Here is a 24,893-nt window from a genome sequence, read left to right as displayed (position 1 = left end):
TTAAAAAATGAAACAAGTAACCCTCAAACTCAACCCAGTATGTCTATAGTGGAATCTAGTCTCTCTCTCTCTCTCTCTGATTCCACGTCCTCTGTCATGGTGTTTTCAAGCTCACCCTTTATTCAGCTGGACCTCACTTCTCGTGAGACTTATGTACCCACCAAAGAGAAACATGAAGAACTTTACCACTGCAGTGTTGTAAGAAGTATACCACCAGCCTGGTGTATCTTGATGTACACTCAGTCTCCAGAATGCAGCCCAAGCCCTTCCATTTCTGGCTGTTTTTTTTCCTGAGAACATACACACTAACACATGGGTTAATCCCTGACAACAGACTTCCTTCTTATAGCAAGATCACTAAATCTTAATTTTTAATAACAGCCCTATGTAACCATTCTGCCTCAAATACCTGGCCTCCTGCCACAGAAATATTCATAATGATAGTCAAATGATTGTCCCTACAGCAACTGCTGTAAAATAACATATAATCATTCAAGCATCTTCCAGTTGGATTAATATCCAATCCTAACAAAACTAAGTCATAAGTTTCTTAAACTTTTGCTCTAATGTTCAAAATGCCACCACTTATTCTTTTTACCATATCTTTAGATATGTGAATTGTTCTATTTACTTTTGAATTGTCCCTATATTTTACACAGCCAGCTGTCTTTCCTTTTCTGTGCATTATCTCTATTTTTATACATAGTTTCTAGAAATAACACCCCTTCACTACCATTACCTTCTTTTATGAGTCCCCTAACCCATAACTGCCATTGTTTGATACATACTTAAAACATCCTTAAGTCAATTTATATATCATTTATATCAGTATCAGTCCCTCCTCAGGAACATATACACAACCATATGTTCCTCAAAACAAAAATAAATTGACCAAACGAGAAAAAAAAAAAAAAAAAAAAAAAAAAAAAAAATTATAATAATTGCACATTTGCAATATTACCACTACTTGTAATGTAATTAAACCTGGAGAAAACGTCCATCTGTTTCATTCTTTGCCCATGTTTATTATTGGTCTCTTTCTTCTTCATTCATGGGTATCTTCACACAACAGACTACCTTTTTATTCAATTAAACATTACATTTTATCATTACAATTCCAATGACATTATAAAACAAAAGAAACAAAAACCTGTAATCTAATATTCTGGAAGTTTTGTCAACCTCCTTGTCCCAGGATTAGATTCCAGAGCGGCCCTAGGCCTATTAAATTTAAACAGTGCTATATCTAAATACCTAAACAGTTATTTTTTATTTTTTTTTATACATTTTCCAACCCAATATTCAGGATAACAATCCTCAGTGTTTACTTTAACTCAAATTTGACCTTATCAATTCAATACACATCATCCCTTTAATAATTAACATTTATACTAAACACTTTTATTACCAGTATTATCTAATTTCCCAATAGCCCTTTTGTCTCAGTTTTTCTCTCATGAGTGGCCTGGTAATAAAAGTTCAATACCCCAATTCCTTTAAATCATAATTCACCCTGGCCCATATCATTTCAACATATCTATTATTTGATACAGTTCACAGGTCATCAGACACAGTTGTCCCTCACTATTCAGTCGATTAGGGTGGGTATGAGCTCCACACCCACTTGTGGTGATATTCTCTCCCATGCCTTAAAGCATTCTGACGTCACCTTTTATGACAACTCCCTTATTCTACTGGTGATCTCCCAGATGAACCACAGATGATGTATCCATCAACAAAACCCACACAGAAACCCACACTCCAATAAACCCCCCGGAGTAACCTACATCACTTTTTATATGCAGAATGAACAAAGCACATTTGTGTATTTACCCAAAGACCATAACCCCAAGGAACTGATAATTTTACCTATGAACACATGTTATATCAAAAAAACAAAAATAAACCTATTCCGAATAACTTATTCAATTTAAGGGTACAACTCTTCATAATTTTCCCAGGGACATAATAGATTTTCAAAATAATTATACATTTTGAATAGAGTCTTGTGTCTTTCAATCATTTAAAAATTAAATCCCACCTGTTCCAACAATTTCTAGTAAAAGGTGATCAGTCTTTCACAGGAAATTCTTAGGAATCAGGGCATTTTGACACCATTAAAATGTTTCCACTCCCCTTTCTTTAGGAACAACTTAAATACATTTTTCAAAAAATAATTCCATCATTCTGCATACCCAAATTGAAACTGAAGTGGAAAAAGCCCTTCCAATAAATCTACTAATGTATATTCATTCCCAGTACACGGTGCACTTACTAGTAAACCATAGCCAATAGCACACAGGGACTGGACTCACTTATCCAGAACTCCATTTATTAGCCTTATCCAGATATTTTTATTTTTAAAGCGTCTGACTTTAATTAACTGCTTTCCACAGTAATGCAGACTCCAATGATATTTTGACCAGAGAAGATTAAACCCTTTTTTTCTGGAAAAGAAAGTATACATATCGTTAATTTCACAACGTCAGCTTTTAATCTGCAAATAGTTTTTATTCCATACACGTCTGAACATTTTTCAGAGAATGACGGTATAGAATGTCTAACAAATAAAATTCCATCTGTACTCTACTATATGTCAAGTCAAAACGTGATCTAATACTTCTTCTAGACCACATATAAACTGTAATCTCTATGAACCACTCATTGTTCGCTCAGAGACAATACACCGCCAAGTAAAAATTCCATTCACACTAACCTCAAACCGATTAGTTGTTTGTTATTTTGACAAGGAAATAAACTCTCGTATATTGGCATTTCCTGCTACCACACTAAGTTCTAGTGTCACCTTACACTAATTTTCCCCATAACCCGCTATATCCATATTCAAAACAGGGAGCTATTTTCTTATTTGTTTTTAGATATTGTCAATAGTTCCACTAATCACCCGCACGTCTGCGAGGACGAGTGGAACCACATTTGTCTTTTATAGTAATGTATTTTCTGAAGATAGAATGTTACCGGGTAATGGCGTCCCCCATTATCCAGTTTTTTCATATTCAATCCGAAGTCGGTAGAACTAATGTGCGCGTCTTTCAGTGACACCGTGCGCGTCTTTCAGTGACACCATGGCTTTTTAAAAACCCTCTATGCTAGGGAGAAACAATCATTTTTGTTTTCATGCCACTATTTATTCATTTATTTTTCCTAAATACTCCCATACACCTTTTATTTATTATTTTTCCGAGGTAGAGCTAATCTCCTTTCCAATTAATAATTCATTTGTCACATCACTTAATTTCTCTTATCAAAGCCTACTCTTTATAGTACAGACATTATTTCTGAATACTACAGAAGACTTAATGTCTTATTCTAGTACAGTACTTCAAATATCACTGTGTTTTTCCCTTTACAGATATCATTATTAATTCATTTTATCCGTTTGGTTTATTCTATTCTTATAGCTCTAATCAATTTTATGATTACATTTACATTACATTTAAGTCATTTAGCAGACTCTCTTATCCAGAGCGACTTACAAATTGGAAAGTTCATACATATTCATCCTGGTCCCCCCGTGGGAATTGAACACTCAACCCAGGCGTTGCAAGCACCATGCTCTACCAACTGAGCCACACAGGTCCACTGCCCGCTCCGTTAAGATCTCTATCTAACGTCTTACTATTACCTTTATTTATTTATTTTGTCTCTACTTTCTTACCTCTTCTCCATATTCTTATTGTTTGATCCTATGGTCAATTTACTAGTGAGTCAAGCCACCCCTGTTCTCCTTTTTATCCTGGCCACTCCATTTTGCACCGCTGTCTACCCTGCAGGCTAGTTTTTAGACCGTAGCTTCTGTAGACACAGAGTGTCTGACGGCCTGTTTTTTCCTCCTTCTTTGTTTCACCGTACGCGAATTCTTAATGTGTCCTGGATTCCACTATTTATCTTAACCAACCTAGATTCATTTTTAAACTTTATAGTATAATTTCAATTTATTGGCGCTCCTACTTTCTGTTTTGTTACACACTTTTCTATCCGTATTTATACTATTCGGTTAACGCCTTTTTAAGTATTTTTATTTATTATTTGTTTTGACACCGTTTTTAGTAATTCTACTATGATCGCTTATTACTTTATCACATCAGTGTTTTTATCCTTGATTACAACTTATTTTTACTTCGATGTTTCTTAATTTCGTTCCCTCTATCTTAGTATTTAGAGGCACCCTTCCTCCACGTTCTACTCTGTCACAGGAAGACTGCGCACTCCTCCTCTGGACGCTCTGCCTAAACACACACACAACTTGTCTTTCCTTCCCAATGTTCCTTTTATTATTTTTTTACACAGATCTACTCATTATTTACAACATTTTCATTCATACTTTTATGTTTCATCCGTTCATTCAATCCCTTTGTTTTTACCTCAAAACAACTTAGTCTTTCTTTATTGACTTAATTCACTTCCTCCTACATAAGCCTAGACTGCTAAGATTTCTACAATATGACGAGACTACTGTCTAATCGGATCAGCTTGTCTTCATATCCTATTCACCCCCCCAATACTGATCTTTTCTTCTATTATTAGAGTAGTATTGTGGCGTGACCTACTGAATTACAAAACCCTGTTAGCTAGACAGAGCGGTTTTTTATTCGCAGGATTTCTTTTGCATTTGAACGCCGCACAATCGGGCCAACGTTTTCCTGCACCTACATATTTCACCCGTACAGTCCTCCTTTCAGAGCGGAAACTATGAATATTTATTTAACTACTGATTTATGTTTTGACCGTATAAGTTACTTTTGCAGTTGAACGCCGCACAATCGGGCCAACGTTTTCCTACAACCTACTGATTTATGCTTTGACCGTATAAGCTACTTTTGCAGTTGAACGCCGCACAATCGGGCAAACGTTTTCCTACAGCCTACTGATTTATGCTTTGACCGTATAAGCTACTTTTGCAGTTGAACGCCGCACAATCGGGCTAACGTTTTCCTACAACCTACTGATTTATGCTTTGACCGTATAAGCTACTTTTGCAGTTGAACGCCGCACAATCGGGCAAACGTTTTTCCTACAACCTAATATTTATAAGCTACTTTTGCAGTTGAACGCCGCACAATCGGGCTAACGTTTTTCCTGCGTCCTAAATATTCATCCGTTCAGTCCCCCGTTCTGGGGCGGTAGCCATGAAGTATTTATTTACTAAATATCCATCCACAGATCATTCTGCGGTAAATATCCCACCCAAGCAGACCTCTTCAAAAATGTTCCTTTTTTAAAGAGCGGTATCATGGCTTCCTACATACTTATTTATGCAGCTCTCTCTTTTTAGAGCCGCATCCATAAGTAACCTGTCCAAGCGTTCCTTCTACTAATTTTATTGAAGAGGTATTACAGGATTTTCTACCTACATTATCTGTTTTTACCGTATGGGCTGTCCCACATTATAGCCAGCCATCTCAGCCAGATGGCGCAAACAAGCGCATCATTTAAGCTACACATTCGAACGGTCTGATCAGAACGAGCGCATGCATGCCCACTCCGCTAAACACCTAACACAAGCAAAGTTCACATCGCCTATTCACTCATTTTCTATACATGCGCATGCATTTATATTTAATACAATTCCCCAAATTACACATACATGCAAATTTATTTGAATTCAAAAGTTCTTTCGTTTTTACTGGTTTCTTTTTAGGAAATTTGAAAGAGAGACTTACATGGCGCCCCTCTCGCTGAGACAGGATCTCTGAAGCAATCTTACACAAACATTTCAACTATTGTAAGAACTTGATTACCGTCTAGTTGGGCGGCCACCCTTGTTTGCCAGATTGTCCAAAGAAACTATCTCCAGCCCTGAACGCCATTCCTCAGTCCCTGTCCCTCCTGGCAAGCTCGCCAAATCTGTCGTGGAAAATCATTTTCAAATACAACGCTTACCAGAACTTTTAAAATCAAACATGCTCTTTATTACAACTGTACAGCCCACTGGCATGTCCCCGCGGAACACACCCCGCGGAACCCACCCCGCGGAACACACACACTCCCAGAGCACTGGTTCGCTCTTTATACCCAAATAGCATATGAGTCCACCCCATATGCAAATAAACATACTTCCCCTAATTCTTCAACATCATTCTCTTTTTAGTTCAGGCTTCCTGCTTGTTCACACATACTAACGCCCATCATCTGCTTTCAGTTAAATTATAATAGTGGTCAGACCCTCCATCTTAGTGTGTCAACATACTCTGTGTCCCCTCCCTTCACCACTAAATCAATGCACTCTTTGTGCCCCCCTATCCTATCTATGTATCTGGTCTATGTGTCTGGTCAGTTTCACTTAAATGGAATCAGCAGACTATGTGTTTCTTGTTCATTAGTGTCCAGCCACCCCAGGCATATTTCTCTGGTATGTATGCTTTTCTAGTGGAATGGGTAGACTATAAATCTAGTGTGTCAAAGCACCCAGGCGCCGACATGTCTGGTCAATCTGTCAGCACAATGGAGAATCTACAAGGGTCAGAGGGTCAGAACGTCCCTTAGTAGATTTCCATTACCACGGTCTCATGATCTATGTTAACATGTGGTTCGTTACTACTACATTACTACACCATCTGCTAATCTTTGGTTTCCTGTATTTACCAGAATGGCAAATGCACTCACATCTGCCTTCTTATACTATTTTCTAGTATACTCCTGTCTATTGTTTAATAGTGTGATATCTACCTACATATGTCACTTACTCCTACAGCGGTCTAGCCAACTCCAATGTAGCCTGGGTACCAGTCTGTTTGTGCCACCTTGCCACTCCTTGTCTTGACGTGAAGGTCAGCATGAAGTAGGCAAAAGCACAAACAGATCTGGGGCCAGGGTGACTCCAATGGTCATTGTCACCATAGATAAGAGTTGGCAAGACAACGCAAACAGATCTGGGATCCAGGCTATGACGTTATAGCCCAAGCCAGGGTATGTATGATTCTGCCTGTTAATATCGTTCAGTTCAATCGTCATCAATACAGTCCCGTCATCAAATTTCTGCACACTTTTCAAAACATTATTGCTAAATTCAGGACGGAGGAGGCCTTATTCTCTCTCAGAAACAGTGAAGAACTCATTCTGGTATACACATACAGTGCATTCGGGAAAAGTATTCAGACCCCTTGACTTTTTCCCACATTTCGTTACGTTACAGCCTTATTCTAAAATGTATTATATTAAATGTGTTCCTCATTGTCATTTTAAATAATAATTTCTTCTTAACTGACTTGCCTAGTTAAATAAAGGATATATTTTTTATATTACAGGAAAAAAAACTACACACAATACACCAGAATGACAAAGCGCGAACAGGTTTTTAGACATTTCCAAAAATGTATAAAAATTAAAACATCAATATCTTAAGTACTCAGGCCCTTTGCTATGAGACTCAAAATTGAGCTCAGGTGCATCCTGTTTCCATTGATCATCCTTGAAATGTTTCTACAACTTGATTGGTTGGTAGATGTCTAGTCTCCCTTATGGCTCTAATCTGATGTCTAGTCTCCCTTATGGCTCTAATCTGATAGTGTTAGTGGGGTGGTAGATGTCTAGTCTCCCTTATGGCTCTAATTTTATAGTGGTAGTGGGGTGGTAGATGTCTAGTCTCCCTTATGGCTCTAATCTGATAGTGGTAGTGGGTTGGTAGATGTCTAGTCTCCCTTATGGATCTAATCTGATAGTGGTAGTGGGTTGGTAGACGTCTAGTCTCCCTTATGGCTCTAATCTGATAGTGGTAGTGGGGTGGTAGATGTCTAGTCTCCCTTATGGCTCTAATCTGATAGTGGTAGTGGGTTGGTAGATGTCTAGTCTCCCTTATGGATCTAATCTGATAGTGGTAGTGGGTTGGTAGACGTCTAGTCTCCTTTATGGCTCTAATCTGATGTATAGTCTCCTTTATGGCTCTAATCTGATAGTGGTAATGGGGTGGTAGATGTCTAGTCTCCCTTATGGCTCTAATCTGATAGTGGTAGTGGGGTGGTAGATGTCTAGTCTCCTTTATGGCTCTAATTCGATAGTGGTAGATGTCTATTCTCCTTTATGGCTCTAATCTGATAGTGGGATGGTAGATGTCTAGTCTCACGTATGGCTCTAATCTGATAGTGGTAGTGGCTTGGTAGATGTCTAGTCTCCTTTAAGGCTCTAATCTGATAGTGGAAGTGGGTTGGTAGATGTCTAGTCTCCTTTATGGCTCTAATCTGATAGTGGTAGTGGGGTGGTAGATGCCTAGTCTCCTTTAAAGCTCTAATCTGATAGTGGTAGTGGGGTGGTAGATGTCTAGTCTCCTTTATGGCTCTAATCTGATGTATAGTCTCCTTTATGGCTCTAATCTGATAGTGGTAGTGGGGTGGTAGATGCCTAGTCTCCTTTAAGGCTCTAATCTGATAGTGGTAGTGGGTTGGTAGATGTCTAGTCTCCCTTATGGCTCTAATCTGATAGTGGTAGGGGGTTGGTAGATGTCTAGTCTCCTTTATGGCTCTAATTCGATAGTGGTAGATGTCTATTCTCCTTTATGGCTCTAATCTGATAGTGGGATGGTAGATGTCTAGTCTCACGTATGGCTCTAATCTGATAGTGGTAGTGGGTTGGTAGATGTCTAGTCTCCTTTAAGGCTCTAATCTGATAGTGGTAGGGGGGTGGTAGATGTCTAGTCTCCTTTATGGCTCTAATCTGATAGTGGTAGTGGGTTGGTAGATGTCTAGTCTCCTTTATGGCTCTAATCTGATAGTGGTAGTGGGGTGGTAGATGCCTAGTCTCCTTTAAGGCTCTAATCTGATAGTGGTAGGGGGGTGGTAGATGTCTAGTCTCCCTTATGGCTCTAATCTGATAGTGGTTGTGGGGTGGTAGATGTCATGTCTCCCTTATGGCTCTAATCTGATAGTGTTAGTGGGGTGGTAGATGTCTAGTCTCCTTTATGGCTCTAATCTGATAGTGGAAGTGGGTTGGTAGATGTCTAGTCTCCCTTATGGCTCTAATCTGATAGTGGTAGTGGGGTGGTAGATGTCTAGTCTCCTTTATGGCTCTAATCTGATGTATAGTCTCCTTTATGGCTCTAATCTGATATTGGTAGTGGGGTGTGAGATGTCTCGTCTCCCTTATGGCTCTAATCTGATAGTGGAAGTGGGTTGGTAGATGTCTTGTCTCCCTTATGGCTCTAATCTGATGTCTTGTCTCCCTTATGGCTCTAAACTGATAGTGGAAGTGGGGTGGTAGATGTCTAGTCTCCCTTATGGCTCTAATCTGATAGTGGTTGTGGGGTGGTAGATGTCATGTCTCCCTTATGGCTATAATCTGAGAGTGTTAGTGGGGTGGTAGATGTCTAGTCTCCTTTATGGCTCTAATCTGATAGTGGAAGTGGGTTGGTAGATGTCATGTCTCCCTTATGGCTCTAATCTGATAGTGTTAGTGGGGTGGTAGATATCTAGTCTCCTTTATGGCTCTAATCTGATGTATAGTCTCCTTTATGGCTCTAATCTGATAGTGGTAGTGGGGTGGTAGATGTCTTGTCTCCCTTATGGCTCTAATCTGATAGTGGATACAGGTGGGGGAGTATTACATAGTACATGGTCTGATTGGATACAGGTGGGTGAGTATTACATATTACCTGGTCTGATCGGACACAGGTGGGGGACTATTACAAAGTACATGGTCTGATCGGACACAGGTAGGGGACTATTACAAAGTACCTGGTCTGATCGGATACAGGTGGGGGTGTAGTACACAGTACCTGGTCTGATACATGACGTGTCTCTACAGGTCTGGACAGAGTAGAGTTGGTCTGTCTGATGACGTGTCCCTACAGGTCTGGACAGAGTAAAGTTGGTCTCTCTGATGACGTGTTTGGCAGCTTTACATGTCCCTACAGGTCTCAAACAGCAGGAGGTACAAGGCAGGTTGTTAGCCTGGATCCCAGATCTGCTTGTGCGGTCTAGCCAACTCCAATGTAGCCTGGGTACCAGTCTGTTTGTGCCACCTTGCCACTCCTTGTCTTGACGTGAAGGTCAGCATGAAGTAGGCAAAAGCACAAACAGATCTGGGGCCAGGGTGACTCCAATGGTCATTGTCACCATAGATAAGAGTTGGCAAGACAACGCAAACAGATCTGGGATCCAGGCTATGACGTTATAGCCCAAGCCAGGGTATGTATGATTCTGCCTGTTAATATCGTTCAGTTCAATCGTCATCAATACAGTCCCGTCATCAAATTTCTGCACACTTTTCAAAACATTATTGCTAAATTCAGGACGGAGGAGGCCTTATTCTCTCTCAGAAACAGTGAAGAACTCATTCTGGTATACACATACAGTGCATTCGGGAAAAGTATTCAGACCCCTTGACTTTTTCCCACATTTCGTTACGTTACAGCCTTATTCTAAAATGTATTATATTAAATGTGTTCCTCATTGTCATTTTAAATAATAATTTCTTCTTAACTGACTTGCCTAGTTAAATAAAGGATATATTTTTTATTATACAGGAAAAAAAACTACACACAATACACCAGAATGACAAAGCGCGAACAGGTTTTTAGACATTTCCAAAAATGTATAAAAATTAAAACATCAATATCTTAAGTACTCAGGCCCTTTGCTATGAGACTCAAAATTGAGCTCAGGTGCATCCTGTTTCCATTGATCATCCTTGAAATGTTTCTACAACTTGATTGGAGTCCACCTGTGGTAAATTAAATTGATTGGGCATGATTTGGAAAGGCACACACCTGTCCTCCGAGACAGGATTGTGTCGCAGCACAGATCTGGGGAAGGGACCCAAAAAATGTCCGCAGCATTGAAGGTCCCTAAGAAAACAGTCGCCTCCATCTTTCTTAAAATGGAATTAGTATCAAACCAACAAGACTCTTCCAAGAGCTGGCCGCCTGGTCAAACTGAGCAATCGGGGGAGAAGGGCCTTGGTCAGGGAGGTGACCAAGCACCCGATGGTCACTCTGACAGAGCTCCAGAGTTCCTTTGTGGAGATGGGAGAACCTTCCAGAAGGACAACCATCTCTGCAGCACTCCACCAATCAGGCCTTTCTGGTAAAGTGGCCAGACGGAAGCCCCTCCTCAGTAAAAGGCACATGACAGTCCACTTGGAGTTTGCCAAAAGGCACCTCGAGACTCTCAGACCATGAGAAACAAGATTGAAATCTTTGGCCGGAATGCCAAGCGTCACGTCAGGAGGAAACCTTGCACCATCCCTACGGTGAAGCACGGTGGTGGCAGCATCATGAGGTGGGAATGTTTTTCAGCGGCAGGGACTGGGAGACTAGTCAGGATCAAGGGAAAGATGAATGGAACAAAGTACAGAGAGATCCTTGATGAAAATCTGCTCCAGAGTGCTCAGGACCTCAGACTGGGGCGAAGGTTCACCTTCCAACAGGACAATGACCCTAAGCACACAGCCAAGAAAACGCAGGAGTGGCTTCGGGACAAGTCTCAATGTACTTGAGTGGCCCAGCCAGAGCCTGGAATTGAACCCGATCGAACAACTCTGGAGAGACCTGAAAATAGCTGTGCAGCAACGCTTCTCATCCAACCTGACAGAGCTTGAGAGGATCTGAAGACAAGAATGGGATAAACTCCCCAAATACAGGTGTGCCAAGCTTGTAGCGTCATACTCAAAAAGACTCGAGGCTGTAATCGCTGCCAAAGGTGCTTTAACAAAGTACCTAGTAAAGGGTCTGAATACTTATGTAAATGTTATATTTCAGAAGCAAAAAATATATACATTTGCAAAAATGTCTAAAAACCTGTTTATGCTTTATCATTATGGGGTATTGTGATGTCATTATGGGGTATTGTGATGTCATTATGGGGTATTGTGATGTCATTATGGGGTATTGTGATGTCATTATGGGGTATTGTGTGTAGATTGATGAGTAAAAAACACAATCTAATCTATTTTAGAACAAGGCTGTAGCGTGTCAAGGGGTGTGAATGCTTTCAGAATACAATGTATTCAACAGCTTTTTGAGAGAGACAACCGTACTACTGTGCTGCTTCCAAAACCAGCGAAGAAGAATGAGAAAAGATGGAATAGGTGGATGGAAGAGTGAGCCTGGTGTCAGATCGGTTTATGTTATAGACGAGCCTTAACCTATGGTCATTTTTGTCAGGACAGCACAAACGTGTCTGCGACCAGGCTATGAAAGAGAGAGAGATGTCAGGCTTGGGAACAAAACAGGGACCAAACCAGATGTTTCGAAAAAGCCAGAATACAGTATTAGAGCTTTACCAGCATCACAATACAGATATATCATTTACATTTTTACATTTAAGTCATTTAGCAGACGCTCTTATCCAGAGCGACTTACAAATTGGAAAGTTCATACATATTCATCCTGGTCCCCCCGTGGGGAATGAACCCACAACCCTGGCGTTGCAAGCGCCATGCTCTACCAACTGAGCCACACGGGACCAAACCTGAGGGTCCCGTGTCCCGTATATGTCATTTAATATGCATGTAGTTATGATCACATTCTTCTTGTATTCATGTCATGTTTGATTGTTGGTCGTAAGACACCATTTTACATACTAGTGACTTCTTAAACCAGCTTGAATCTGAGTCAATAAATTCTTGTATGTTGTTCACAATATGAAAATATTGTTATGTCTAGGTTTTAGACTGTGAAAAACTTCTCGTTGTATCATTTAAAAACTTAAAAACATAACAGTTCTCATATAAAATCTAAAGTAATAGATATAACTACTAATAACTAGGTCAAATCTAACTTCAACCCAAATGTGGTCAAAATGCTGACATTTGATAAGCCTAGACATAACAATATTTTCATATTGTGAATAACATACAATAATTTATGGCCCAGAAAATAACAGCTGTCATGGCGTCTGGCATCATAAGTAGTACCTGTTGTGACAAGTCAGTCACATTGCATACAGGGATATAACCATAGATGGTGTTTTGAAATCAACAACCATTGGGCATATGCAGACTTGGTATGGCAGGTTATGTCCCTGTATGTAGACGTGGTATGTCAGGTTATGTCCCTGTATGTAGACGTGGTATGTCAGGTTATGTCCCTGTATGCAGACTTGGTATGGCAGGTTATGTCCCTGTATGTAGACGTGGTATGTCAGGTTATGTCCCTGTATGTAGACGTGGTATGTCAGGTTATGTCCCTGTATGTAGACGTGGTATGTCAGGTTATGTCCCTGTATGTAGACGTGGTATGTCAGGTTATGTCCCTGTATGCAGACGTGGTATGTCAGGTTATGTCCCTGTATGTAGACGTGGTATGTCAGGTTATGTCCCTGTATGTAGACGTGGTATGTCAGGTTATGTCCCTGTATGTAGACGTGGTATGTCAGGTTATGTCCCTGTATGTAGACGTGGTGTCTAAGGTTATGTCCCTGTATGTAGACGTGGTATGTCAGGTTATGTCCCTGTATGTAGACTTGGTATGTCAGGTTATGTCCCTGTATGTAGACGTGGTATGTCAGGTTATGTCCCTGTATGTAGACGTATCTAAGGTTATGTCCCTGTATGTAGACGTGGTATGTCAGGTTATGTCCCTGTATGTAGACGTGGTATGTCAGGTTATGTCCCTGTATGTAGACGTGGTATGTCAGGTTATGTCCCTGTATGTAGACGTGGTATGTCAGGTTATGTCCCTGTATGCAGACGTGGTATGTCAGGTTATGTCCCTGTATGTAGACTTGGTATGTCAGGTTATGTCCCTGTATGTAGACGTATCTAAGGTTATGTCCCTGTATGTAGACGTGGTATGTCAGGTTATGTCCCTGTATGTAGACGTGGTATGTCAGGTTATGTCCCTGTATGTAGACGTGGTATGTCAGGTTATGTCCCTGTATGCAGACGTGGTATGGCAGGTTATGTCCCTGTATGCAGACGTGGTATGTCAGGTTATGTCCCTGTATGCAGACGTGGTATGGCAGGTTATGTCCCTGTATGTAGACGTGGTATGTCAGGTTATGTCCCTGTATGTAGACGTGGTATGTCAGGTTATGTCCCTGTATGTAGACGTGGTATCTAAGGTTATGTCCCTGTATGTAGACGTGGTATGTCAGGTTATGTCCCTGTATGTAGACGTGGTATGTCAGGTTATGTCCCTGTATGTAGACGTATCTAAGGTTATGTCCCTGTATGTAGACGTGGTATGTCAGGTTATGTCCCTGTATGTAGACGTGGTATGTCAGGTTATGTCCATGTATGTAGACGTGGTATGTCAGGTTATGTCCCTGTATGCAGACGTGGTATGGCAGGTTATGTCCCTGTATGTAGACGTGGTATGTCAGGTTATGTCCCTGTATGTAGACGTGGTATGTCAGGTTATGTCCCTGTATGTAGACGTGGTATGTCAGGTTATGTCCCTGTATGTAGACGTGGTATGTCAGGTTATGTCCCTGTATGCAGACGTGGTATGGCAGGTTATGTCCCTGTATGTAGACGTGGTATGTCAGGTTATGTCCCTGTATGCAGACGTGGTATGGCAGGTTATGTCCCTGTATGTAGACGTGGTATGTCAGGTTATGTCCCTGTATGTAGACGTGGTATGTCAGGTTATGTCCCTGTATGTAGACGTGGTATCTAAGGTTATGTCCCTGTATGTAGACGTGGTATGTCAGGTTATGTCCCTGTATGTAGACGTGGTATGTCAGGTTATGTCCCTGTATGTAGACGTGGTATGTCAGGTTATGTCCCTGTATGTAGACGTATCTAAGGTTATGTCCCTGTATGTAGACGTGGTATGTCAGGTTATGTCCCTGTATGTAGACGTGGTATGTCAGGTTATGTCCCTGTATGCAGACGTGGTATGTCAGGTTATGTCCCTGTATGCAGACGTGGTATGTCAGGTTATGTCCCTGTATGTAGACGTGGTATGTCAGGTTATGTCCCTGTATGTAGACGTGGTATGTCAGGTTATGTCCCTGTATGTAGACGTGGTATCTAAGGTTATGTCCCTGTATGTAGACGTGGTATGTCAGGTTATGTCCCTGTATGTAGACGTGGTATGTCAGGTTATGTCCCTGTATGTAGACGTGGTATGTCAGGTTATGTCCCTGTATGTAGACGTGGTATGTCAGGTTATGTCCCTGTATGTAGACGTATCTAAGGTTATGTCCCTGTATGTAGACGTGGTATGTCAGGTTATGTCCCTGTATGTAGACGTGGTATGTCAGGTTATGTCCCTGTGATGGTCAGACGTATCTAAGGTTATGTCCCTGTATGTAGACGTGGTATGTCAGGTTATGTCCCTGTATGTAGACGTGGTATGTCAGGTTATGTCCCTGTATGTAGAAGTGGTATCTAAGGTTATGTCCCTGTATGTAGACGTGGTATGTCAGGTTATGTCCCTGTATGTAGACGTGGTATGTCAGGTTATGTCCCTGTATGTAGACGTGGTATGTCAGGTTATGTCCCTGTATGTAGACGTGGTATGTCAGGTTATGTCCCTGTATGTAGACGTGGTATGTCAGGTTATGTCCCTGTATGTAGACGTATCTAAGGTTATGTCCCTGTATGTAGACGTGGTATGTCAGGTTATGTCCCTGTATGTAGACGTGGTATGTCAGGTTATGTCCCTGTATGTAGACGTATCTAAGGTTATGTCCCTGTATGTAGACGTGGTATGTCAGGTTATGTCCCTGTATGTAGACGTGGTATGTCAGGTTATGTCCCTGTATGTAGACGTGGTATGTCAGGTTATGTCCCTGTATGCAGACGTGGTATGGCAGGTTATGTCCCTGTATGTAGACGTGGTATGGCAGGTTATGTCCCTGTATGTAGACGTGGTATGTCAGGTTATGTCCCTGTATGTAGACGTGGTATGTCAGGTTATGTCCCTGTATGTAGACGTGGTATGTCAGGTTATGTCCCTGTATGTAGACGTGGTATGTCAGGTTATGTCCCTGTATGCAGACGTGGTATGGCAGGTTATGTCCCTGTATGTAGACGTGGTATGTCAGGTTATGTCCCTGTATGCAGACGTGGTATGGCAGGTTATGTCCCTGTATGTAGACGTGGTATGTCAGGTTATGTCCCTGTATGTAGACGTGGTATGTCAGGTTATGTCCCTGTATGTAGACGTGGTATCTAAGGTTATGTCCCTGTATGTAGACGTGGTATGTCAGGTTATGTCCCTGTATGTAGACGTGGTATGTCAGGTTATGTCCCTGTATGTAGACGTATCTAAGGTTATGTCCCTGTATGTAGACGTGGTATGTCAGGTTATGTCCCTGTATGTAGACGTGGTATGTCAGGTTATGTCCCTGTATGTAGACGTGGTATGTCAGGTTATGTCCCTGTATGCAGACGTGGTATGTCAGGTTATGTCCCTGTATGTAGACGTGGTATGTCAGGTTATGTCCCTGTATGTAGACGTGGTATGTCAGGTTATGTTCCTGTATGTAGACGTGGTATGTCAGGTTATGTCCCTGTATGTAGACGTGGTATCTAAGGTTATGTCCCTGTATGTAGACGTGGTATGTCAGGTTATGTCCCTGTATGTAGACGTGGTATGTCAGGTTATGTCCCTGTATGTAGACGTGGTATGTCAGGTTATGTCCCTGTATGTAGACGTGGTATGTCAGGTTATGTCCCTGTATGTAGACGTATCTAAGGTTATGTCCCTGTATGTAGACGTGGTATGTCAGGTTATGTCCCTGTATGTAGACGTGGTATGTCAGGTTATGTCCCTGTATGCAGACGTGGTATGTCAGGTTATGTCCCTGTATGTAGACGTATCTAAGGTTATGTCCCTGTATGTAGACGTGGTATGTCAGGTTATGTCCCTGTATGTAGACGTGGTATGTCAGGTTATGTCCCTGTATGTAGACGTGGTATGTCAGGTTATGTCCCTGTATGTAGACGTATCTAAGGTTATGTCCCTATATGTAGACGTGGTATGTCAGGTTATGTCCCTTTATGTAGACGTGGTGTCTAAGGTTATGTCCCTGTATGTAGACGTGGTATGTCAGGTTATGTCCCTGTATGTAGACGTGGTATGTCAGGTTATGTCCCTGTATGTAGACGTATCTAAGGTTATGTCCCTGTATGTAGACGTGGTATGTCAGGTTATGTCCCTGTATGCAGACGTGGTATGTCAGGTTATGTCCCTGTATGTAGACGTATCTAAGGTTATGTCCCTGTATGTAGACGTGGTATGTCAGGTTATGTCCCTGTATGTAGACGTGGTATGTCAGGTTATGTCCCTGTATGTAGACGTGGTATGTCAGGTTATGTCCCTGTATGTAGACGTATCTAAGGTTATGTCCCTATATGTAGACGTGGTATGTCAGGTTATGTCCCTTTATGTAGACGTGGTGTCTAAGGTAAATCAGAATGGTTAAGCTAGCTAGCCTACAGTAAATCAGAATGGTTAAGCCAGCTAGCCTACAGTAAATCAGAATGGTTAAGCTAGCTAGCCTACAGTAAATCAGAATGGTTAAGCTAGCTAGCCTACAGTAAATCAGAATGGTTAAGCTAGCTAGCCTACAGTAAATCAGAATGGTTAAACTAGCTAGCCTACAGTAAATCAGAATGGTTAAGTCAGCTAGCCTACAGTAAATCAGAATGGTTAAGCTAGCTAGCCTACAGTAAATCAGAATGGTTAAGCCAGCTAGCCTACAGTAAATCAGAATGGTTAAGCTAGCTAGCCTACAGTAAATCAGAATGGTTAAGCTAGCTAGCCTACAGTAAATCAGAATGGTTAAGCCAGCTAGCCTACAGTAAATCAGAATGGTTAAGCCAGCTAGCCTACAGTAAATCAGAATGGTTAAACTAGCTAGCCTACAGTAAATCAGAATGGTTAAGTCAGCTAGCCTACAGTAAATCAGAATGGTTAAGCTAGCTAGCCTACAGTAAATAAGAATGGTTAAGCTAGCTAGCCTACAGTAAATCAGAATGGTTAAGCCAGCTAGCCTACAGTAAATCAGAATGGTTAAGCCAGCTAGCCTACAGTAAATCAGAATGGTTAAGCTAGCTAGCCTACAGTAAATCAGAATGGTTAAGCTAGCTAGCCTACAGTAAATCAGAATGGTTAACCTAGCTAGCCTACAGTAAATAAGAATGGTTAAGCTAGCTAGCCTACAGTAAATCAGAATGGTTAAGCCAGCTAGCCTACAGTAAATCAGAATGGTTAAGCTAGCTAGCCTACAGTAAATCAGAATGGTTAAGCTAGCTAGCCTACAGTAAATAAGAATGGTTAAGCTAGCTAGCCTACAGTAAATCAGAATGGTTAAGCCAGCTAGCCTACAGTAAATCAGAATGGTTAAGCCAGCCAGCCTACAGTAAATCAGAATGGTTAAGCTAGCTAGCCTACAGTAAATCAGAATGGTTAAGCTAGCTAGCCTACAGTAAATCAGAATGGTTAACCTAGCTAGCCTACAGTAAATAAGAATGGTTAAGCTAGCTAGCCTACAGTAAATCAGAATGGTTAAGCCAGCTAGCCTACAGTAAATCAGAATGGTTAAGCTAGCTAGCCTACAGTAAATCAGAATGGTTAAGCCAGCTAGCCTACAGTAAATCAGAATGGTTAAGCTAGCTAGCCTACAGTAAATCAGAATGGTTAAGCTAGCTAGCCTACAGTAAATCAGAATGGTTAAGCTAGCTAGCCTACAGTAAATCAGAATGGTTAAGCCTAGCTAGCCTACAGTAAATCAGAATGGTTAAGCTAGCTAGCCTACAGTAAATCAGAATGGTTAAGCCAGCTAGCCTACAGTAAATCAGAATGGTTAAGCTAGCTAGCCTACAGTAAATCAGAATGGTTAAGCTAGCTAGCCTACAGTAAATCAGAATGGTTAAGCTAGCTAGCCTACAGTAAATCAGAATGGTTAAGCTAGCTAGCCTACAGTAAATCAGAATGGTTAAGCTAGCTAGCCTACAGTAAATCAGAATGGTTAAGCTAGCTAGCCTAAGGTAAATCAGAATGGTTAAGCCAGCTAGCCTAAGGTAAATCAGAATGGTTAAGCCAGCTAGCCTACAGTAAATCAGAATGGTTAAGCTAGCTAGCCTACAGTAAATCAGAATGGTTAAGCTAGCTAGCCTACAGTAAATCAGAATGGTTAAGCTAGCTAGCCTACAGTAAATCAGAATGGTTAAGCTAGCTAGCCTAAGGTAAATCAGAATGGTTAAGCCAGCTAGCCTACAGTAAATCAGAATGGTTAAGCTAGCTAGCCTACAGTAAATCAGAATGGTTAAGCTAGCTAGCCTACAGTAAATCAGAATGGTTAAGCTAGCTAGCCTACAGTAAATCAGAATGGTTAAGCTAGCTAGCCTAAGGTAAATCAGAATGGTTAAGTCAGCTAGCCTACAGTAAATCAGAATGGTTAAGCTAGCTAGCCTACAGTAAATCACAATGGTTAAGCTAGCTAGCCTACAGTAAATCAGAATGGTTAAGCTAGCTAGCCTACAGTAAATCAGAATGGTTAAGCTAGCTAGCCTACAGTAAATCAGAATGGTTAAGCCAGCTAGCCTACAGTAAATCAGAATGGTTAAGTCAGCTAGCCTACAGTAAATCAGAATGGTTAAGCTAGCTAGCCTACAGTAAATCAGAATGGTTAAGCAAGCTAGCCTACAGTAAATCAGACCATAATGTACTCAGGGCTCCTTGGCAGAAATCAGAATGGTTACGCCAGCTGCCTGCAGAATAGGCTCTAGAATGGTTCCAGGCTAGCTAGCCTACCAGGTAAATCAGAAGTGTTGCTATGGACAGCTAGCCTAAGCAGAAGTGTTGCTATTGGACAACCAGGCCAAAGCAGAAGTGTTGCTATTGGACAACCAGGCCAAAGCAGAAGTGTTGCTATTGGACAGCCAGGCCAAAGCAGAATGTGTTAAGCTATTGGACTAGCCTACGGCCAAAGCAGAATGTGTTAAGCTATTGGACTAGCCTAGGTCAAAGCAGAATGTGTTGCTATTGGACTAGCCTAGGTCAAAGCAGAAGTGGTTGCTATTGGACTAGCCTACGGTCAAAGCAGAATGTGTTAAGCTATTGGACTAGCCAGGTCAAAGCAGAATGTGTTGCTATTGGACTAGCCTACGGTCAAAGCAGAAGTGGTTAAGCTAGCTAGCCTAGCCAGGCCAAAGCAGAAGTGTTGCTATTGGACAGCCACGGCCAAAGCAGAAGTGTTGCTATTGGACAGCCTACGGCCAAAGCAGAAGTGTTGCTATTGGACAGCCTACGGCCAAAGCAGAAGTGTTGCTATTGGACAGCCAGGCCAAAGCAGAAGTGTTGCTATTGGACAGCCAGGCCAAAGCAGAAGTGTTGCTATTGGACAGCCAGGCCAAAGCAGAAGTGTTGCTATTGGACAGCCAGGCCAAAGCAGAAGTGTTGCTATTGGACAGCCAGGCCAAAGCAGAAGTGTTGCTATTGGACAGCCAGGCCAAAGCAGAAGTGTTGCTATTGGACAGCCAGGCCAAAGCAGAAGTGTTGCTATTGGACAGCCAGGCCAAAGCAGAAGTGTTGCTATTGGACAGCCAGGCCAAAGCAGAAGTGTTGCTATTGGACAGCCAGGTCAAAGCAGAAGTGTTGCTATTGGACAGCCAGGCCAAAGCAGAAGTGTTGCTATTGGACAGCCAGGCCAAAGCAGAAGTGTTGCTATTGGACAGCCAGGCCAAAGCAGAAGTGTTGCTATTGGACAGCCAGGCCAAAGCAGAAGTGTTGCTATTGGACAGCCAGGCCAAAGCAGAAGTGTTGCTATTGGACAGCCAGGCCAAAGCAGAAGTGTTGCTATTGGACAGCCAGGCCAAAGCAGAAGTGTTGCTATTGGACAGCCAGGCCAAAGCAGAAGTGTTGCTATTGGACAGCCAGGCCAAAGCAGAAGTGTTGCTATTGGACAGCCAGGCCAAAGCAGAAGTGTTGCTATTGGACAGCCAGGCCAAAGCAGAAGTGTTGCTATTGGACAGCCAGGCCAAAGCAGAAGTGTTGCTATTGGACAGCCAGGCCAAAGCAGAAGTGTTGCTATTGGACAGCCAGGCCAAAGCAGAAGTGTTGCTATTGGACAGCCAGGCCAAAGCAGAAGTGTTGCTATTGGACAGCCAGGCCAAAGCAGAAGTGTTGCTATTGGACAGCCAGGCCAAAGCAGAAGTGTTGCTATTGGACAGCCAGGCCAAAGCAGAAGTGTTGCTATTGGACAGCCAGGCCAAAGCAGAAGTGTTGCTATTGGACAGCCAGGCCAAAGCAGAAGTGTTGCTATTGGACAGCCAGGCCAAAGCAGAAGTGTTGCTATTGGACAGCCAGGCCAAAGCAGAAGTGTTGCTATTGGACAGCCAGGCCAAAGCAGAAGTGTTGCTATTGGACAGCCAGGCCAAAGCAGAAGTGTTGCTATTGGACAGCCAGGCCAAAGCAGAAGTGTTGCTATTGGACAGCCAGGCCAAAGCAGAAGTGTTGCTATTGGACAGCCAGGCCAAAGCAGAAGTGTTGCTATTGGACAGCCAGGCCAAAGCAGAAGTGTTGCTATTGGACAGCCAGGCCAAAGCAGAAGTGTTGCTATTGGACAGCCAGGCCAAAGCAGAAGTGTTGCTATTGGACAGCCAGGCCAAAGCAGAAGTGTTGCTATTGGACAGCCAGGCCAAAGCAGAAGTGTTGCTATTGGACAGCCAGGCCAAAGCAGAAGTGTTGCTATTGGACAGCCAGGCCAAAGCAGAAGTGTTGCTATTGGACAGCCAGGCCAAAGCAGAAGTGTTGCTATTGGACAGCCAGGCCAAAGCAGAAGTGTTGCTATTGGACAGCCAGGCCAAAGCAGAAGTGTTGCTATTGGACAGCCAGGCCAAAGCAGAAGTGTTGCTATTGGACAGCCAGGCCAAAGCAGAAGTGTTGCTATTGGACAGCCAGGCCAAAGCAGAAGTGTTGCTATTGGACAGCCAGGCCAAAGCAGAAGTGTTGCTATTGGACAGCCAGGCCAAAGCAGAAGTGTTGCTATTGGACAGCCAGGCCAAAGCAGAAGTGTTGCTATTGGACAGCCAGGCCAAAGCAGAAGTGTTGCTATTGGACAGCCAGGCCAAAGCAGAAGTGTTGCTATTGGACAGCCAGGCCAAAGCAGAAGTGTTGCTATTGGACAGCCAGGCCAAAGCAGAAGTGTTGCTATTGGACAGCCAGGCCAAAGCAGAAGTGTTGCTATTGGACAGCCAGGCCAAAGCAGAAGTGTTGCTATTGGACAGCCAGGCCAAAGCAGAAGTGTTGCTATTGGACAGCCAGGTCAAAGCAGAAGTGTTGCTATTGGACAGCCAGGTCAAAGCAGAAGTGTTGCTATTGGACAGCCAGGCCAAAGCAGAAGTGTTGCTATTGGACAGCCAGGCCAAAGCAGAAGTGTTGCTATTGGACAGCCAGGCCAAAGCAGAAGTGTTGCTATTGGACAGCCAGGCCAAAGCAGAAGTGTTGCTATTGGACAGCCAGACCAAAGCAGAAGTGTTGCTATTGGACAGCCAGACCAAAGCAGAAGTGTTGCTATTGGACAGCCAGGCCAAAGCAGAAGTGTTGCTATTGGACAGCCAGGCCAAAGCAGAAGTGTTGCTATTGGACAGCCAGGCCAAAGCAGAAGTGTTGCTATTGGACAGCCAGGCCAAAGCAGAAGTGTTGCTATTGGACAACCAGGCCAAAGCAGAAGTGTTGCTATTGGACAGCCAGGTCAAAGCAGAAGTGTTGCTATTGGACAGCCAGGTCAAAGCAGAAGTGTTGCTATTGGACAGCCAGGCCAAAGCAGAAGTGTTGCTATTGGACAGCCAGGCCAAAGCAGAAGTGTTGCTATTGGACAGCCAGGCCAAAGCAGAAGTGTTGCTATTGGACAGCCAGGCCAAAGCAAAAGTGTTGCTATTGGACAGCCAGGCCAAAGCAGAAGTGTTGCTATTGGACAGCCAGGCCAAAGCAGAAGTGTTGCTATTGGACAGCCAGGTCAAAGCAGAAGTGTTGCTATTGGACAGCCAGGCCAAAGCAGAAGTGTTGCTATTGGACAGCCAGGCCAAAGCAGAAGTGTTGCTATTGGACAGCCAAGCCAAAGCAGAAGTGTTGCTATTGGACAGGCAGGCCAAAGCAGAAGTGTTGCTATTGGACAGCCAGGCCAAAGCAGAAGTGTTGCTATTGGACAGCCAGGCCAAAGCAGAAGTGTTGCTATTGGACAGCCAGGCCAAAGCAGAAGTGTTGCTATTGGACAACCAGGCCAAAGCAGAAGTGTTGCTATTGGACAGCCAGGTCAAAGCAGAAGTGTTGCTATTGGACAGCCAGGTCAAAGCAGAAGTGTTGCTATTGGACAGCCAGGTCAAAGCAGAAGTGTTGCTATTGGACAGCCAGGTCAAAGCAGAAGTGTTGCTATTGGACAGCCAGGCCAAAGCAGAAGTGTTGCTATTGGACAGCCAGGCCAAAGCAGAAGTGTTGCTATTGGACAGCCATTCCAAAGCAGAAGTGTTGCTATTGGACAGCCAGGCCAAAGCAGAAGTGTTGCTATTGGACAGCCAGGCCAAAGCAGAAGTGTTGCTATTGGACAGCCAGGCCAAAGCAGAAGTGTTGCTATTGGACAGCCAGGCCAAAGCAGAAGTGTTGCTATTGGACAGCCAGGCCAAAGCAGAAGTGTTGCTATTGGACAGCCAGGCCAAAGCAGAAGTGTTGCTATTGGACAGCCAGGCCAAAGCAGAAGTGTTGCTATTGGACAGCCAGACCAAAGCAGAAGTGTTGCTATTGGACAGCCAGGACAGGACCCCCAGGCCAAACCAGTGGATGGTCTTGCCACGACCTGGGTCCTATTCAAAACCAATGTTTCTTATTGGACAAGTTCAATTTAGTGGAAAGGAGGTGCCCAATGAACACGAGCCGGTACCGATAGCCTGGTAACAATGACAGTCTCTATCTTAAACAATAAGGCACAATTAACTAGACTGAAACTTATCCCAAAAATTCACTACATAAAAATGCAAATGAACCAAAAAAGCCTGTGTAATATTTAAGTGATGCATGGGGAGGTTTGGATGGAACATGGAAACAGAACACATTAAACTCCTAGTTTTCACAGTCATATTATTAGCATCCGTGCTTCTACACCTGCATTGCTTGCTGTTTGGGGTTTTAGGCTGGGTTTCTGTACAGTACTTTGAGATATCAGCTGATATAAGAAGGGCTTTATAAATACATTTGATGACAGACAGGGATACGTCCCAAATGGCACCCTATTCCCTATATAGTGCACTACTTTAGACCAGAGCCCTATTCCCTATATAGTGCACTACTTTAGACCAGAGCCCTATGGAACCCTATTCCCTATATAGTGCACTACGTTTGACCATTAAACCATACGTCGTCACTAAACCATACGTCGTCATTCTGCCAGTTGTAGTGAACCTGACAGTAATGTTAGTTTTTGTCAATATAGCATGTCTCTATGGACTAAGGCAGGTTATAGCATGTCTCTATGGACTAAGGCAGGTTATAGCAGGGTTTATAATAATAGACAGGTTAATCACACTAGGCAGGTTATAGCATGTCTCTATGGACTAAGGCAGGTTATAGAAGGGTTTATCATACTAGGCAGGTTATAGCAGGGTTTATAATACTAGTTACGTTATAGCAGAGTTTATAATACTAGACAGGTTATGGCAGGGTTTATAATACTAGACAGGCCCCCCCCTACCGCTACACAGCTGATTAAAATAATCAACCGACCAATGGGCTCCCAAGTGGCGTCACTCCAGACACCCTGGTTCGATTCCAGGCTGTATCACAAGCGGCCGTGATTGGGAGTCCAAAAGGGCGGCGCACAATTGGCCCGGGGTAGGCTGACTCGCCTCGTAAAAAATTAAATAATAATTACAATAAATAAATCTTCATGCTTAGATGATTTGAATCAGCTGTGTAGTGTTACGGCAAAAACCGAGGTGGACCCTGGGGGCCCAGGACTGAGTTTGGGAAACGCTGGCCTAAAGTGAAAGTG

This window comes from Salvelinus alpinus, chromosome 29 (assembly GCF_045679555.1).
Source record: "Salvelinus alpinus chromosome 29, SLU_Salpinus.1, whole genome shotgun sequence".
In the NCBI taxonomy this organism is placed as follows: domain Eukaryota; kingdom Metazoa; phylum Chordata; class Actinopteri; order Salmoniformes; family Salmonidae; genus Salvelinus; species Salvelinus alpinus.
Note: the sequence above shows the minus strand (reverse complement) of the source record.